The sequence below is a fragment of the Lissotriton helveticus genome, chromosome 2_1 (assembly GCF_964261635.1).
Source record: "Lissotriton helveticus chromosome 2_1, aLisHel1.1, whole genome shotgun sequence".
In the NCBI taxonomy this organism is placed as follows: domain Eukaryota; kingdom Metazoa; phylum Chordata; class Amphibia; order Caudata; family Salamandridae; genus Lissotriton; species Lissotriton helveticus.
This window is the reverse complement of record NC_136059.1, coordinates 2,023,832,171-2,023,847,366: the sequence shown is the minus strand read 5'-3', so window position 1 is coordinate 2,023,847,366 and position 15,196 is coordinate 2,023,832,171.

Below are 15,196 nucleotides of genomic sequence, written 5' to 3'. Positions count from 1 at the left end.
TTGTCAACCACGGTGGCAAATCCCTGGCGCATCTCCTGCAGCATCGTGGCAATGTCCGGGGCTGTGTGGGCTGATGTGGAAGCCTCCGCGGCTGGACTCCGGGGTTGCACACTGTCGCCCGTGTGTCTAGTCGCTTTCTTTTGCGTTGCAGGTTCAAACTGCAGCTTTGGCTGCCGGTTGTCCGGTTTCCCCATGGCGGCAAGGAGACGGGGTGCGCTCCAACGCTACGCACACCCTGGCTGGTGAAGTTGAGGTGAAGAGGGCTACTCACTGTTGATGTGGCGCTATCCAGTAGGTTCGGCACCCTGCACGTGCCTCAATGGTAGAAGGGAAAATCCGGTAGGCGTTCACTGTGGAGATCCACGAGGGAGTAAAGCGTGGATCAGGGCAAGTATCGTCAACGGGGCTCCAGGCGCTCGAGTCAAGTGCGCCGCCGCTAGCTCCCTAGTACAGGACAAGAGGTAGTGCCCCGAGGTCCACCACAGGATTACTGGCCCTGGGGGGAGCGCCTGGCTCCACAGCGTAGGCCTGGAGTAATGGCAGCAACAGGTATCGTGGCCTGTACTTTCGGAAATGAAACACTGGCAGTCCAGGGCTCGGAACTTACTTAATGGAGGCCGTAGCAGGCCGATTCGGCACTATGAGCTCGCGCCTGTCGCAACTGTAGTTCCGAGGCCGCAGGGGTGAAGCAGCGTCCGCGGCTCCCCAGATCCTCCCCAGGCGCCGCAATCAATACACGCACAGTGTCTCTCACCGGTTGTCCCTCCGGGGTCAGCTAGCGTCCGCCTCCGCTACCGGGACGAGCAGCGCTGCCCGCCCATGTCCTGCGGGCCTGCGTGTCTCGTGGTGATCCCCGGGCTTGCGTAGTCCCTGTAGCCGCCGCCGGGCTTCACCGTGCTAGGACGCACCCCGGCCGTCTATTCAACCGGCGCTATCTTCGTGACCAAAGGAGGTAAAGCCTCCAAACTTGCACCGAGTGTGCAGTGTCGCCCGCCGCTCCTTCGTGGGGATTTTCAGGCGGGTGGGAGCAGAAATAAAAGGATCAATGTCGCATAGAGATGCCAGGCTGCTGGAGCCTCACTAAGGTGCGGCCATTCAGTTCGCGCGCCCTCTAGCCTATCTGTGGGCTATTTGCCTTTTGGAAATAAGGGTTGTTAATTATGTTCCAGAAGGCCGTTGTATCCTTTAGTTCTGCCGCCTCTCTAAGGTCCTCTCATGTTTGCATTTGGAGGGATTTTCTACGTCGATTTAGAGCCTGTTTGTATTTTGACCTGCATTGCACCACCCGTTGTTTCTCCCTAGGATTACACCTCAGGGCAGCTCTCAGCTTTCTTTGTGCGAGGGAGCAGGCATTGTCAAACCAACGCGGGTCTTTTATGGGTTTTAAATGTCCCGATGTTTTTAGGAGGGCGTCTATTAATTGGCCCATTTGTTCAAAAGCATCCACTAAATGTGACCCTTCCACTGATAGGTCAAGGCATTTCTCTAATAATTGTCCGCCCTTATTTACGAATGATCTATAAAAGTTTCCCCCATTAATTCTTGCCCACTTCAGGCGCCTACCCTGATCTGTGATTTTTACTCTATTTAGGCCCCCCTCCCTCGTATTTACCCTACGTACGTTAAATGTGAGCAAGTTCTGGAATCCTCTTACAACGCAATGACATATGTGCCTCAAATAACTTATAAGGTTCATATTTTCTGTACGTAACCCATATTAATGATGTTGAAATGCGTTGTTATAACTTTTTTTTCTAAATTGTGAAACATCAAATGCAGAAAAATAGGAACTGTGAGACAATCACCTCGCAATGTATCCACTCAGTTAGTTACTTCGTTATGTGTGTCCGTGTTGCTTTTCTCTTTGCAACGTTTAATGCAGCAAAAATCAGATAGGTAAACAGATATCAGGAGATCGGCAGAGAGTAAGTTGCAGCAGGAAAGGAAGGTAGAATTACCTACCAAGGAAATTCCTAGTAATGCACAACTTTACCTACAATACTAAAGTGTTTTTGTGATCCTGCTGTAAAGTGCTGGTCTGAAAACACCTCAAAGTATTTAAAATTTGCACCTCATTTAAACTTCTCTGCAAAAACGATGTGCAAGGTGAGCAAATTGTTTTGGCTCTGATTTTGCATTATTGCCTTATTCTGTACATTTTTTTGGTGCATTGCAGGCACTCGGCAGGGGGAAAGGATCTGCCCTGTACCCCAGGAGATTGGAAGCTCAAGGAATGCAATGAGTGTATGAGGTGGCAGTCAGCACGTCATAGGGTGCATGCACAGAGGGAAGAATGTATCACCTTTGAGCTTGGCAGGAGGTAACAGCCACACTACAAGCACTGTTGAACAGAGAGGTGGCACCAACCTTGGCAATGCTGCGCATAGTAGGCAAATTACCTCGGGATGGTAGAAGATCTTTGAGGTGCCCAAGGCACAATGTAGGGCCACAGGACCTGCTGCTCTACTGACCTGTGGCTCTTTCCTGAGGCAGGCTGGGAGGAGTGCAGGAAGGCACTCACGGCATGGGGGTCAAACAGTGGTGACTGTACTAATATGGACGTCAGGGTATGCCACCTATGAGTGGAGACACAAGCTCCCTTATCTCTGACCCCAGATTCCTTGAAGAGAAAAGAGACGAGCTGAGGGCTACGGGACTGCTCTAAAAAGAGACCGTTGACAATGTCTAGGGGGACGTGTGACAGTAAAAAGTGTCCTCGTGAGGCTTGGAAGCACTATGAGTGGAAAGATAGGAGTCGTATCAGGAAGTTTACATTTTGAATGAGTTGTCAGCGGATGGAGTCACGGTCATGTATGGAAGAGGAACAGGGTAGGCCGGATGGCGATGTGGCGTGCACCTCAAAAGGAGAGTGACCATTGTTTAGATCAAGGAATCCAGTCAGAGGGTCAGGTTGACCAACCAACCATTACGTCCCCAGTGTGAAGGACCAAGATGGGTGGCATAGAGCAGCGACATGGCACACAGAAGAGAGGGTGAAGGTTGTAATTGGCACCCAGTCCCCGACCTCAAGAGTATCCGGAGAAGTCCCAACGACCATAGTTGAGTGGGCGCTACTCCTGTACAAGTAGGAAGGGATAAAATGCAGGTGCTCATTGGTAGAAGTGCATCAAATGTGTCACAAAGTGAGGAAGGGGGGGGCAGGGGGCTGAAATAATAAAAAGATTGAAGAGCAGAAGTCAGGATGTGTGGTTGTCAATGAAGGCACTCTTACGGAGACAGGGCATGCCGATTCGAATGGGCGAGTTTGGAGGAAGTCAATGGGGATAGTCCAGGGACCTGTGTTGAGGCCAAGTCTATTGGTAGAGCAGACGTGCTAAAGGTAGTGGCTGGAAGTACAGTCCTGCCCAGGAAAAGGGAAGTAAAAATGGCAGCGAGCTACAGCCACTGATGATGATTTTGGAATTCATGGCACACGTTTCTAAAAAAAGCAAGGGCAGAAGGAGAAGGTAATTACAATGGAATTGGGGGTATGAGTGACAGAATCTGGAGTTGGTATAATAGTAGCAAAGCGGACAGTCAATTAACCTGTTGCTGCTGGACCGAGGACGTTGCACCAGAAGGTTGCACAGTCACCACATTAGCAGATTGGATAGAGTACATGAGCAGAGGGAAGAACTGATTCCCTCTTTGAGTTTAAAGAGAGGAGGAGAAAGCAGAATGAGAAGTCAGCACAAAATCAGGGGTTATGGACTCAGGTGGCAGAGGCAACTTGTGAGCAGGTAACACCGACAGATATTCTAAAAAAGCTTATTTTATGTGGGCACTGCAGAACCCTTGTGTGGCCACTTATTACAGGCAGCAAAGCTAAAAATGGAAGGGTTTTACAAAGTATTAAACATCAGATATTAGCCCTTATGCTGATTGGTTTGTGAAAATCATTGCTCTGGCGAGGACAGAACAAATATTTAATCAAAGATATTAATGAAAGAAGTGTGAGAAAAACTGAATCGTAGGACTGTATCAGTACCTTCCGCATCCAGACCTTACTATTTCCAGTTAGACATTGTGCCCAGTAAATCTAAAGGGAAATTCAGACTGATACATCACCATTCTTGAGTGCCGCACGCAGTGCTTTCTTTCCTTGAGACACACTGAGGAAACCTGTTCCCTACTTTGACGGCGAGGACTGCTCCGTCTTGAGGAGCTTTGTGCGGACTCGGGAGCTCGTGTGCTCCATTCCTGCTTTTGCGTGGCTGCTGAGGGAGAGGGACGCTGAATCGACCAGCGGGAGCGGGACTGCGAGGCCCAGAGGTGCTAGCGACTGGACATCGCGCGCACCTGGTGCCTCTTCCCGCCCCCTCCTCCTCCTACTTAGGTCTGTCTTTAGACGCGAACGCGGGACGCGCGCGGACAGAAGCGCGGACGAAGACCGGACAAAGAGCGGGCCTTCTGTGGCCCTCCGTGGCAGAAGTAGGCTGGGCTGGGCCCATTTATTAACATTCCTTTATTGACTTTCATTCTAATTTGGTATCCATTCAACCTTTATAGACCTTGGCAATTGCTGCTATATTTGTGACTCAACAGACGCGCTCATCTGCTTCGCCTTGTATTTTGATATTAAGTATTGAGCATATTTGAATCTGATTATTGGCACTATATATAGTTTTACCCTTCATTATTGACATAGATTGCAATATGACCGCAAAAAAACTCAGATCTGGGAGACTGTTGGGGGGAAGATCGTCGGCTAAGACTAGATCCAACCCCCTCCGAAACAAGAATGTCTCAACTATTCAATTGAAGGGCCAAAATCAGATATTTCAGTTATGGGAGAAAACGGTGGATAAGGTGCCCTCGGAAAAGTCTGTTTCGAATAAGGGCGCCGGTTCAATTGCCTTGCATAACCCAATGCTCAATCAAGTACAGAAGGAAACTGAATCGGGAAATTTAAATTTAAGTTTATACTCTAGTCTGGGTGTTTTATCCTCCCCTCCTATAATCTCTGAGAATGACAAGTGTTCAGCCTCTAATCTGGATAATTCTCAAAAAACCAAGGTCCCATTAACACCTGAAAATGTTACGCCCAATGACTCATTAAATCACTCAAAGTTGAGGGAGGTTACTAATGAGGATTTACAGCCTTTGGATATTGACTTAGAGTTGTGTGAACGTTATTTGGTAGATGATCCTAGGAAACTACTAGACGTTATAAAGACCCCAATTGGCGTTACCCCCTCTGGTCTACATCTTTATAGTAGTACTCCCTCCCTCAATTCTCAAGATTTATCTTTTCAGACTAATATGTCAAAGAGTCCATTGCTCAATATAACGGGGATTGAGGTTATTAATGATCCTAGTTCAAAATCATCAGAGAAACCTATATCAGAATTTCTGATCTCTTTGGAACATTTGTTATCATCAATTCTAACGTTACTGAGTAAATTTGTGGGTAGTTCAGATTGCGTATTGGAATCTGTTACTCAAATTTTAAAGGCTTTACTATCAAAAACCTCAGTAAAGAGCTGTGATTTAGATGCCTGTATTATAACACTTCCTGAAAAAATACCAGCTAATGCACCCTGGTTGTCAACTGAGAATATACCAGTTGCTCCTGTGATGAAGGAATTATACTCTGTTTTCAAAACGTCTGCTCATAATTGTATAAGTGACTTTGAACCAGGTATTGTTATAGAGGAAAATAGTGCTGTATTGTCTGATGCCAATGCCGAAAAAGTACTATATCCCATTTTTTATCCAGATTTTAAGGGGATGGAGCTAGAGTAGAAAGTGGGAAAACAAAAAAAGTGCAAAGGAAAAAAGAGGAAGCCTCTCCGTAGATTCAAAAAGAGGAGGCAGAGACAAATATTCTTTGAGGACTCCCAAGCCTGTCATAATTCCTCCCCTGCTAAGGTTGAGATCGATAATGGAATTTCGAGGCATGATTTAAATATTGTGTCATCCGAAACTGTGGTGCCTCTTGTTAATACTGATGAAATTATTACCAGTTGTTCTAATCCAATTTCGAGAGAACTGGGTGTAGAAAAAGAAAGGCCCATGGTCCACTTTCCTGCAGTGGAAATAAGAAATCCTGTTCCTGTGGTATCAACCATTCTTAACCCTACTGCCCCTCCTTTCCATACACTGGCAGAAGGGGTAGTCTCTGGTCAAAACTTCTCTCTTAAGATGATGGAGACCCATACAGATTCACTGATCTTGGATTTTGTTCCCCTATTTGACCTTGATTTGGTGTTGAATAGATCTTTTTTGTTGAAATGTTGTAAGGATTTAGAGGGCATGAAACTAATCAAATCAAATGATATTGATCTAGTAACAATACTAGGAACAGGGTCTATGTCTTTTATTGGGGTAAGGTTCTATTCCAATCTGATAGAGAATCTTATTCTAAATAAAGCAGAAACTTTCCAGAGTCAGGGGATTGATGTGGTGCCCTTTACAGCTACATGTGGTAATAACCACTATGAGAACGGCTATCATAGGGGACTGGGTCAAGCCGGTTCTTCTCAGCCTTTCGAAGACTTAAAGATTTGTGTCTTAAAAACGAAAAGGCTAGTTTTACATGTTATCCCCGCTCCAATACCAATAAACAGGGGTATAACTGAGAATGAACAGCAATGGAACTGGTTACCTGGTGCCTTGTCATCCAAGGTGACAGACAACCCAAAACTGTTTTCTCATCTTTAGCAGCTCCTTGACTGTTATTTCCTGGAATGCCGCCGGCATTAACAATAACCCTGAAAAACTATTGTATCTCTCTTCCTTGAATGCCAGTGTAATTTGCATCCAAGAAACATGGTGTATTGATAAATTGAATGTAGGGAGAGATTACTTTGTGTTGGAGGCGGCAGCAACCCCTTCTAGTAGGGGACATGCAAAAGGGGGAATTGCGTGCCTATTAACCAATAGAATAAAGTGGAGTTTTTCCCACTATGTAGACTCCAGTAAGCTTTTCCAGGTAGTGACTCTTTCCAATCTGGATAATATGGGAGAAAGACACCCCTTTGTGATAATAAACGCCTATATACCGCCAGACGATCATTTTAATACTGTATTGAAACAAGTTTTCACTTTTATTAGACAAATTAAGGAGACAGTTCCTTCCTCCAATTTTTTGTTAGTTGGTGATTTAAATTGCAAAGTTTCCAATCACAGTCTGGAGCTTTTCAGAAATAAAGCAAAAGAGGAGGCTCTGTTGATCCCCCAAGCCCTTTTTCCAGTTAATATAAAACCAAATAAACGGGGTAAATTACTGTTGGAGGAATTGTACATTACGGAGGGGCTTATAGCCAATGGTAGGCTTCCGTCCGATGTCCCCGCAAACTATACACATAGTTCCCCCAACAGTAAATCAATTCTGGACTATATAATTGTTGATCACTGTATTTTTTCTCTTTTAAGGGATTTGGATGTTGTAGAAACAACCCTCAGTGTTCATAATGTTATTATGTTAACTCTTCTAGTGGATCCCCCTAATTCTGACCCTTGGTCGCTTAACGGTGACGTGGTCACTTTTCAAAAAACAGGAAGATGTTTTTGGGATTTTAAAGCTATGAAGGGTTTGGAGCCTATCCTTGAAAAAACTCTATCCAACTTAAATAATTGGCAGGGGTCGGAACTGTCCTCTTTCGAGGCTTTTATGAAGGAGATTATCTCTGCTGTAAAAAAATCCAATTTATTCAGGAAAAAAAATACCCTCCCTAAAGCAGTTGTCTCCCTTAATAAGGAAATAAACACATTGGTGAGGGAACAATATATATGTGGAGCAGCAGAAAGATCTCAGAAAATATCTCTCCTTAAAGAAGGAGAAGTAGGATAAAGAAAAAAATGAAAAAAGAAAAAGAGGATTCGTTATGGATTGGTTTGCGGGAAGCTGCTGTCCAAGGGAACTCCAGACAGTTTTGGACTCTCATTGGGGAGGGTTGTGGCTCAAGAGTGCGTCCCCTTCCACTTCCTATTTCAGAACAAACCTGGGTCAACTATATTCTAAGTTTGTATGCCAAGAATGACCTGCAAGTGGAACTTAGGGGAATTGGGGAAGAAACTAATTCCACAATTGAATCCCCTTCAGAATTATCCATAGAATCGGCCATCAGGGATATGCGTCCATCAGGTGCTATGGGCCCGGATGAACTCCCGATATCAGTCCTGAAACAAGATCCAGTATCCTGGAGTAAAATTTTATTCCCTCTATTCAGGATCTGTTACATTAAAAAATCTATCCCATCCTCTTGGAAGGGGAGCATTTTGGTCCCCATGTTTAAAAAGGGCGATAGAAACCTACCCAATAACTATCGTCAAATAGCCCTCTTAGACGCAATTGGGAAGGTTTTCTCTAAATGTCTATTGTCCCTAATTAACGATTGGGTGGTTCTAAATCAAATTTTACCACTAGAACAAGTAGGCTTTCGTAAAGGGCATGGAACCCTGGATAATCTTTCCGCCCTTCAGATTATTACTGATAAATACATAAGGGTACGTGGCGGAAGAGTGTACGTGGCCTTTATAGACTTCTCCACAGCGTTCGATAAGGTTGATCGCCCGCTGCTGTGGAGAAAGCTATCCGCTTTGGGAATGCCACCTCAATTGCTAGATATGATCCAGGCACTACATACAGACACTTGGTGTCAGGTTTTGCAAGGAGGTGATAGGGGACTATCTAAGATTATCCCTTCTGTTAATGGCCTTAAGCAAGGTTGTCTCCTTGCCCCACTGCTTTTTTCATTATATATTGCAGATTTACCTGCCTCTCTTTCCTCTTGTGATGGTATAGCTCCAGTCTTGGGCGGAAAGCACATCTCATGTCTGTTATATGCGGATGATATTTTAATAATGGATCTTATGCCTAAAGGTCTCGCTAAACGCCTCCATGCCCTACATCAGTATGCAGAAACTCATTACTTAAAAATTAATGCATCTAAGAGTAAAATTATGTGCATCTCAGGCCGGAAAAAACATAAGTTTGCGAACTTTATCTGGTCTGTGGGAGGTGATAAACTTGAGGTGGTAAAGAGCTATGTTTTCCTAGGAAAATTAATCTCAGACACTTTAAGTGATAAACCCCATACCGATAACAACGCCCGGAAAGCCTTATCCCAAGGGAGAAGCTTAAGTGCATTATACTCGGCAATGGGAAGAAGGCATTTTTTATATTTATTGGAGGTCTTTAGGGCAAAAGTTTCCTCTACCCTTTTGTATGGATTAGAATGAATCGATATAAAGCATTGGGATTTTTTAAATACTGTTGAGGGAAAACTGTTAAGAAGCGTAATTTCCATTAGTTCCGCCTGCTCAGTGGCCGCTTGCAGACTTGAGTTTGGCCTGAGCAGCAGTTGGGTGCAGGGCCTGGCAGCGGTAGTATGTTGGGTCGCAAGTATAGCCAGAGGAGAAGAGGGGACTATGAGATTCCTCTTAAAGGCAGAATTATTGGGAAGTTTAAGAGAACATTTCTTAATTGTTAACAACTTTAGAAAGGCTGTATCGCTTCTGCAGTTGGAAGAGAGTACTCTCTTTTCCTTATCCGCATCCCAGTTAAAGTCTGTCTTGAAAAAGGCCTCCTGGGACCTTAGCTATAGACTGGACAGTGCCTCAATCCTTGCTAGGAAAGGTGTTAATCCCCTTACAGACTCATTTGCAAGAAAATTTGTGCAACCTTACGTTACTTGGAATTTGCCCCATGGGGTCCGGAGATTCTGGTTACTCTTGAGGCAGGACTTGTTACCCCTAAATAATCTTTTGTTTAAATGGTACGGAGTCCCTGCAATTTGTAATCTTTGTCAACTATCCACTCAAGATCGAATGCATGTACTCTTTATATGCCCAGTGTTGCGTCCATATCGTTGTAAATGGTTAAGGCAAATTTGTTTGCAAATGGGTATCTTAAATGTTAACTCTTTTATGTTTGCCTTATATAACCCCCCAAATGAGAGATTCTGTTTTAATATTTTTAATTTTTTTAAATGCTTTTTAGATATTTACTGAAGGATGGCGTATGTATCTATGAGCTACTTTGTATTGCAGTAATTGATATAATTTGCTTTTCTTTTTTTTCGTAATGAATGGAGTTTGTATTATGTGTTTTCTTTATGTGGACCTCTATGGAGTTCCAAAACATAATAAAGATTGACCTTGATCACCATTCTTGAGTCAAAGGTAGATAGGTCAGTGTTTTTATTGACAGGGTCGGATGCTCGGTGGGATTTTCTAATATTAACATGGCAGCAAAGATGAATCGTGGGTGCAAAGATGGAGTAGAGACATATAACATCAGATTTGCGGCTGTTGCGGTTTCCCCAGGATGAATTTCAGCACCCAGGCTAACAATTTCGGGACAGATATTTCAGGATAAAGCGATGCCAATGGTATGTTCCATGGCAAGTGTTCTATTTAAGACTTTTACTACATTTTTTTACTGGATGGTGAGAGTGATAGTTAAATCAAATTAAGTTGTGCATTATCGACATGCTTTTTATGTTAATAAGTTGCAGACGATAGAGTAGAATGCCAATGGATTATTTTGGGTTTTGGAGAAAGTTGAACAAGAGTTTGAGATGCCACTAGCGCCAGAAAAAACTGAAGGAACACCATGAACATCTTGCGCATAAAACTTGGCTCTCTGACTATAGTGTCTACCCTACCAGTATCGAAAGTGCAGGATCTGAGATTGTTATTGTGACATTGGAAAGGTGAATTGAGAACTACGGACCATGAATCAAAATTTGGTCGTTTACATTTGAATGCAAAATGGTGGCACAGGGTAGTAGTACTGGTTCCCTGTTTAAATATCAACAACAAAAATATAGTTTACAAAAACATAGTTGTACAAAGATCGATTACAAAAATATCGACTCCCTATACTTAAACAGGTAAGTACAATAATATCGACTCAAAATATAGTTGTAAAAAATATCGTTGTAAAAAATATCGACTTTAAAAAATAATATAACTTAATTTAAATAATTATATAATATTAATATTATTAACCAAATACATTAAATTACATTTATATTTTAACTATTTATAACAAATAAACTTAATTTAATTAATATAAACACAATAAATGTGTACATATACATATATTTTCTTAAATACATTTTATTATTATCTTTATTTAATTTATGAACTTTAATAATTATATACAAATAAAATAAACACATATATAAAACATTTTGAATAAAATAAAATAATCTATATTTAATTAACACATTAAAGTATTAAATAATAATAATACATACATTTAATAACAAAATAAAAACATTAGTAGTTAAATCATTTGATAGCGAAGGGGTAAATATTACTATTCCAACTCCAGTGAGTGTAACAGTAGTGAAAGCGTTGGATAGCATAGGGGTAAAAATTACTATTCCCACTCCAGAGGGTGCAACAGTAGGGAAAGCGTTGGATAGCGTGGGGGTAAAAATTACTATTCCCACTCCAAAGGGTGCAACAGTAGGGAAAGCGTTGGATAATGTAGGGGTAAAAATTACTATTCCCACTCCAGAGAGTGCAAAAGTAGAGAAAGCATTGGATAGCGTAGGGGTAAAAATTACTATTCCCACTCCAGTGAGTGCAACAGTAGGGAAAGCGCTGGATAGCGATGGGGTAAAAATTACTATTCCCACTCCAAAGGGTGCAACAGTAAGGAAAGCGCTGGATAGCGTAGAGGTAAAAATTACTATTCCCACTCCAAAGAGTGCAACAGTAGGGAAAGCGTTGGATAGCGTAGGGGGAAAAATTACTATTCCCACTCCAGTGAGTGCAACAGTAGGGAAAGCACTGGATAGCGTAGGGGTACAAATTAGTATTCCCACTCCAGAGGGTGCTACAGTAGGGAAAGCGTTGGATAGCGTAGGGGTAAAAATTACTATTCCCACTCCAGTGAGTGCAACAGTAGGGAAAGCGCTGGATAGCGTAGGGGTAAAAATTAGTATTCCCACTCCAGAGGGTGCAACAGTAGGTAAAGCATTGGATAGAGTAGGGGTAAAAATTACTATTTCCACTCCAGTGAGTGCAACAGTAGGGAAAGCGCTGGATAGCGTAGGGGTAAAAATGAGTATTCCCACTCCAGAGGGTGCAACAGTAGGGAAAGCGTTGGATAGCGTAGGTGTTAAAATTACTATTCCCACTCCAGAGAGTGCAACATTAGGGAAAGTGTTGGATAGCGTAGGGGTAAAAATGACTATTCCCACTCCAAAGGGTGCGACAGTAGGGAAAGCGTTGGATAGCGTAGGGGTAAAAATTACTATTCCCACTCCAAAGGGTGCGACAGTAGGGAAAGCGTTGGATAGCGTAGTGGTAAAAATTACTATTCCCACTCTAGAGAGTGCAACAGTAGGGAAAGCGTTGGATAGCGTAAGGGTGAAAATTACTATTCCTCCTCCAGAGAATGCAACAGTAGGGAAAGCGGTGGATAGCGTAGGGGTAAAAATTAATATTCCCACTCCAGTGAGTGCAATAGTAGGGAAAGCGCAGGATACCGTAGGGGTAGAAATTACTATTCCCACTCCAAAGGGTGCAACAGTAGGGAAAGCGTTGGATAGCGTAGGGGTAAAAATTACTATTCCCACTCCAGAGAGTACACTAGTAGGGAAAGCGCTGGAACCCAAAACAATAAAAAAAAAAACTATCAAAATGTTTAGTAAATTTAATTTCAAATATAAACATAATTAATATATACATTTAAATATATTTTTATTAAACAAAGATAATAAAATATAATTAATTACACATTAATTTACACTATAATATCCACCACAAACACCTAAAATTAATTACACAATTACATTTATTATTTTCTAATAAATTAATGAAAATTATTTTTTATTAATTATTTAATTAATTAATTAATTAATTAATTACCAGGTTTCACACCATATACACTTATAAACACCACAACACAAACCTTTAATTAATTACACATTTACATTTACTAATTACTAATTAATTAATGGTAATTAATTTAAAAAGTATTTAATAATTAATCAATAAATAATTAATTACTCACCACCCTTCACACCATTTACACATACAAACTCCACAACACACCCCTAAAAATAATTAATCAATTAACATAATTAATTAATAATTGACTAATTGAAATTAATTAACAACTAATTATTAAACAATTATTAATAAATTAACACATTAATAATCAATTAATTTTATATAATTAAATTACTTCCCACCCTATTCCCCTATAAACCCACAACCCGCTACGGAACTAATAACACAAAATTCTACTTAAAATACATTAATAACTAATACAATTCCAAAACATATAATAAAATGACAATCAATTCTCTTCAAAAACACTAAAATACATAACATTATTAATAAATCGATATTTTTGTAAACTATATTTTTGTAAACGATATTTATTACAACTATATTATTGTTATCGATATTACTTACCTATCAGTCGATATTCTGGTCAAACTATTTTGTTGTTGTCGATATTTCTTCCACTCGATATTTCTGCGGAGATATTTATGTAATACGATATTTCTCCGTCGATATTCCTACTCTGCACCAGTAGGACTACTTTCAGTCATCTGCCATGCCATTGTATTGTTTTCTTAAATCAATCAAAGAATTATGCAGGGCTAAGAATTTTTAATTTAACTTAGACAAGATCTGTTTATTTTACTGTGGGCTTTTGATGATTTTACCAAAGTGACATGAGTTCATAATGGCTTAGTGACCTGTATGGTGGAAGTGTCTCTGACATTTTTTGGTGCAGGTGGTTTTTACTTTACTGAAAGCTTGGCAGAGGAATGGATAGGGAAGGGTATGATATTGCATTTCTGTAATTCTACCTCCTAGTGGTGGTGAAAATATCATGGGGTGCTTATGAGAGAATAAGAAAGTGATTTCTGTAGTTGACAACAAGGCAGTTGTCAATCAATCAATCAAAAATGCATATAGCATGGCAAAGCACCTGTGAGGGTCTCAAGGCGCTGTGTGGTGGTTTGTTCTTTCAAACATCCAGGTCTTGAGTTCTTTCCTGAACTGCTAGATCGATGGGGGGGTTCTGAGGCGTGGAAGAGGCTGTTCCAAGTCTTGGCCGCCATGTGCGAGAAGGAACGCTCTCCGCTGTGAGTTTTGCAGATCTCGGTTGGGTGTTGGGTTTGGGAGGTGGGAGGTGGGATTTTAGAGCTGAGAGCATCATTCCACTGGTCTTCTGTTATCTTTTTCCAGTCTTTCCGCTTGGAGTTAGGTGGCGCTGTGCCAGGGTTGATAGATCCTGTGATGGTGAAGTGGATGCTGAAGTGGTCGGTCGAGTTGAGCTGTGTGACATGGTTGGACTTGACTGTTGTTGGAGGTAAAGATGAGGTCGAGTGTGTGTGCTGCAATGTGGGTGGTGTCGGTAACCAGCTGCTTGAGACTGATGTTGCTTATGCTTTTCAGGAGGTCGGTTTTGTTGGTGTCGCTGATGCCGTCAAGGTGGAAGTTAAGATCTCCTCGGAAGATGTAGTGCTCGGGGTCGAATACGATCGGGGCAATGAGGTCAAGAATGGAGTTGCCGAAGCTGAAGCGTGGTCCTGGTTGTCTGTAGGTAAGGGTGTCTCTGATGGTTATTTTCCTGTCTGTGTGTAGCTGGAAGTTGAGGTGTTCCATTACTGAGGTCAAGACATCTGGGGAGCTCGTGCAGTGGATGATGTCCTTGTAAATGATGGCGATTCCACCTCCTTACTTGTTGGTTCGGTCCCGGTGCATTATTTTGTTGCCTTTGGGGGTAGTGATAGTGATGTCTGGTGTGAATGTGGGGCTAAGCCAGGTCTCTGAGAGGAAAATGACGTCAGGTGTGAGGGATGATATCAAGTACCAGATCTCATTGGACTGTTTACTGAATGATCATGTGTTGAGTATAATTCACTGGAGTTCATTTGAGGTGGCCATGGTTGGCGTGGTAGGTGCAGTTTCAATTGTAGTGTCTCTGGTGTTATTTGTTGCTTTGGTGCTGCAGTGGAAGTGGCAGTCCCAGCAGGAGAAAATCCTCTGGTAGTGCGTGGGGATGCACGTCAGCATTGGTTATTAATGTGTCTGGCTTGGACAGGTGCAGACGGGCTTGCCTTTTGGTGCCCCTCTGGAGCTCCAGCGGCATGGCCATGCAGCGGCCTCTATTAATAGTCCTGGGAGATGGGAGGGGCTGGGTGGGAGGGTGAAGTGGTGGAAACGGTGGGCTTGGGCGCTGAATGAAAACAATAAACAAAACAATATT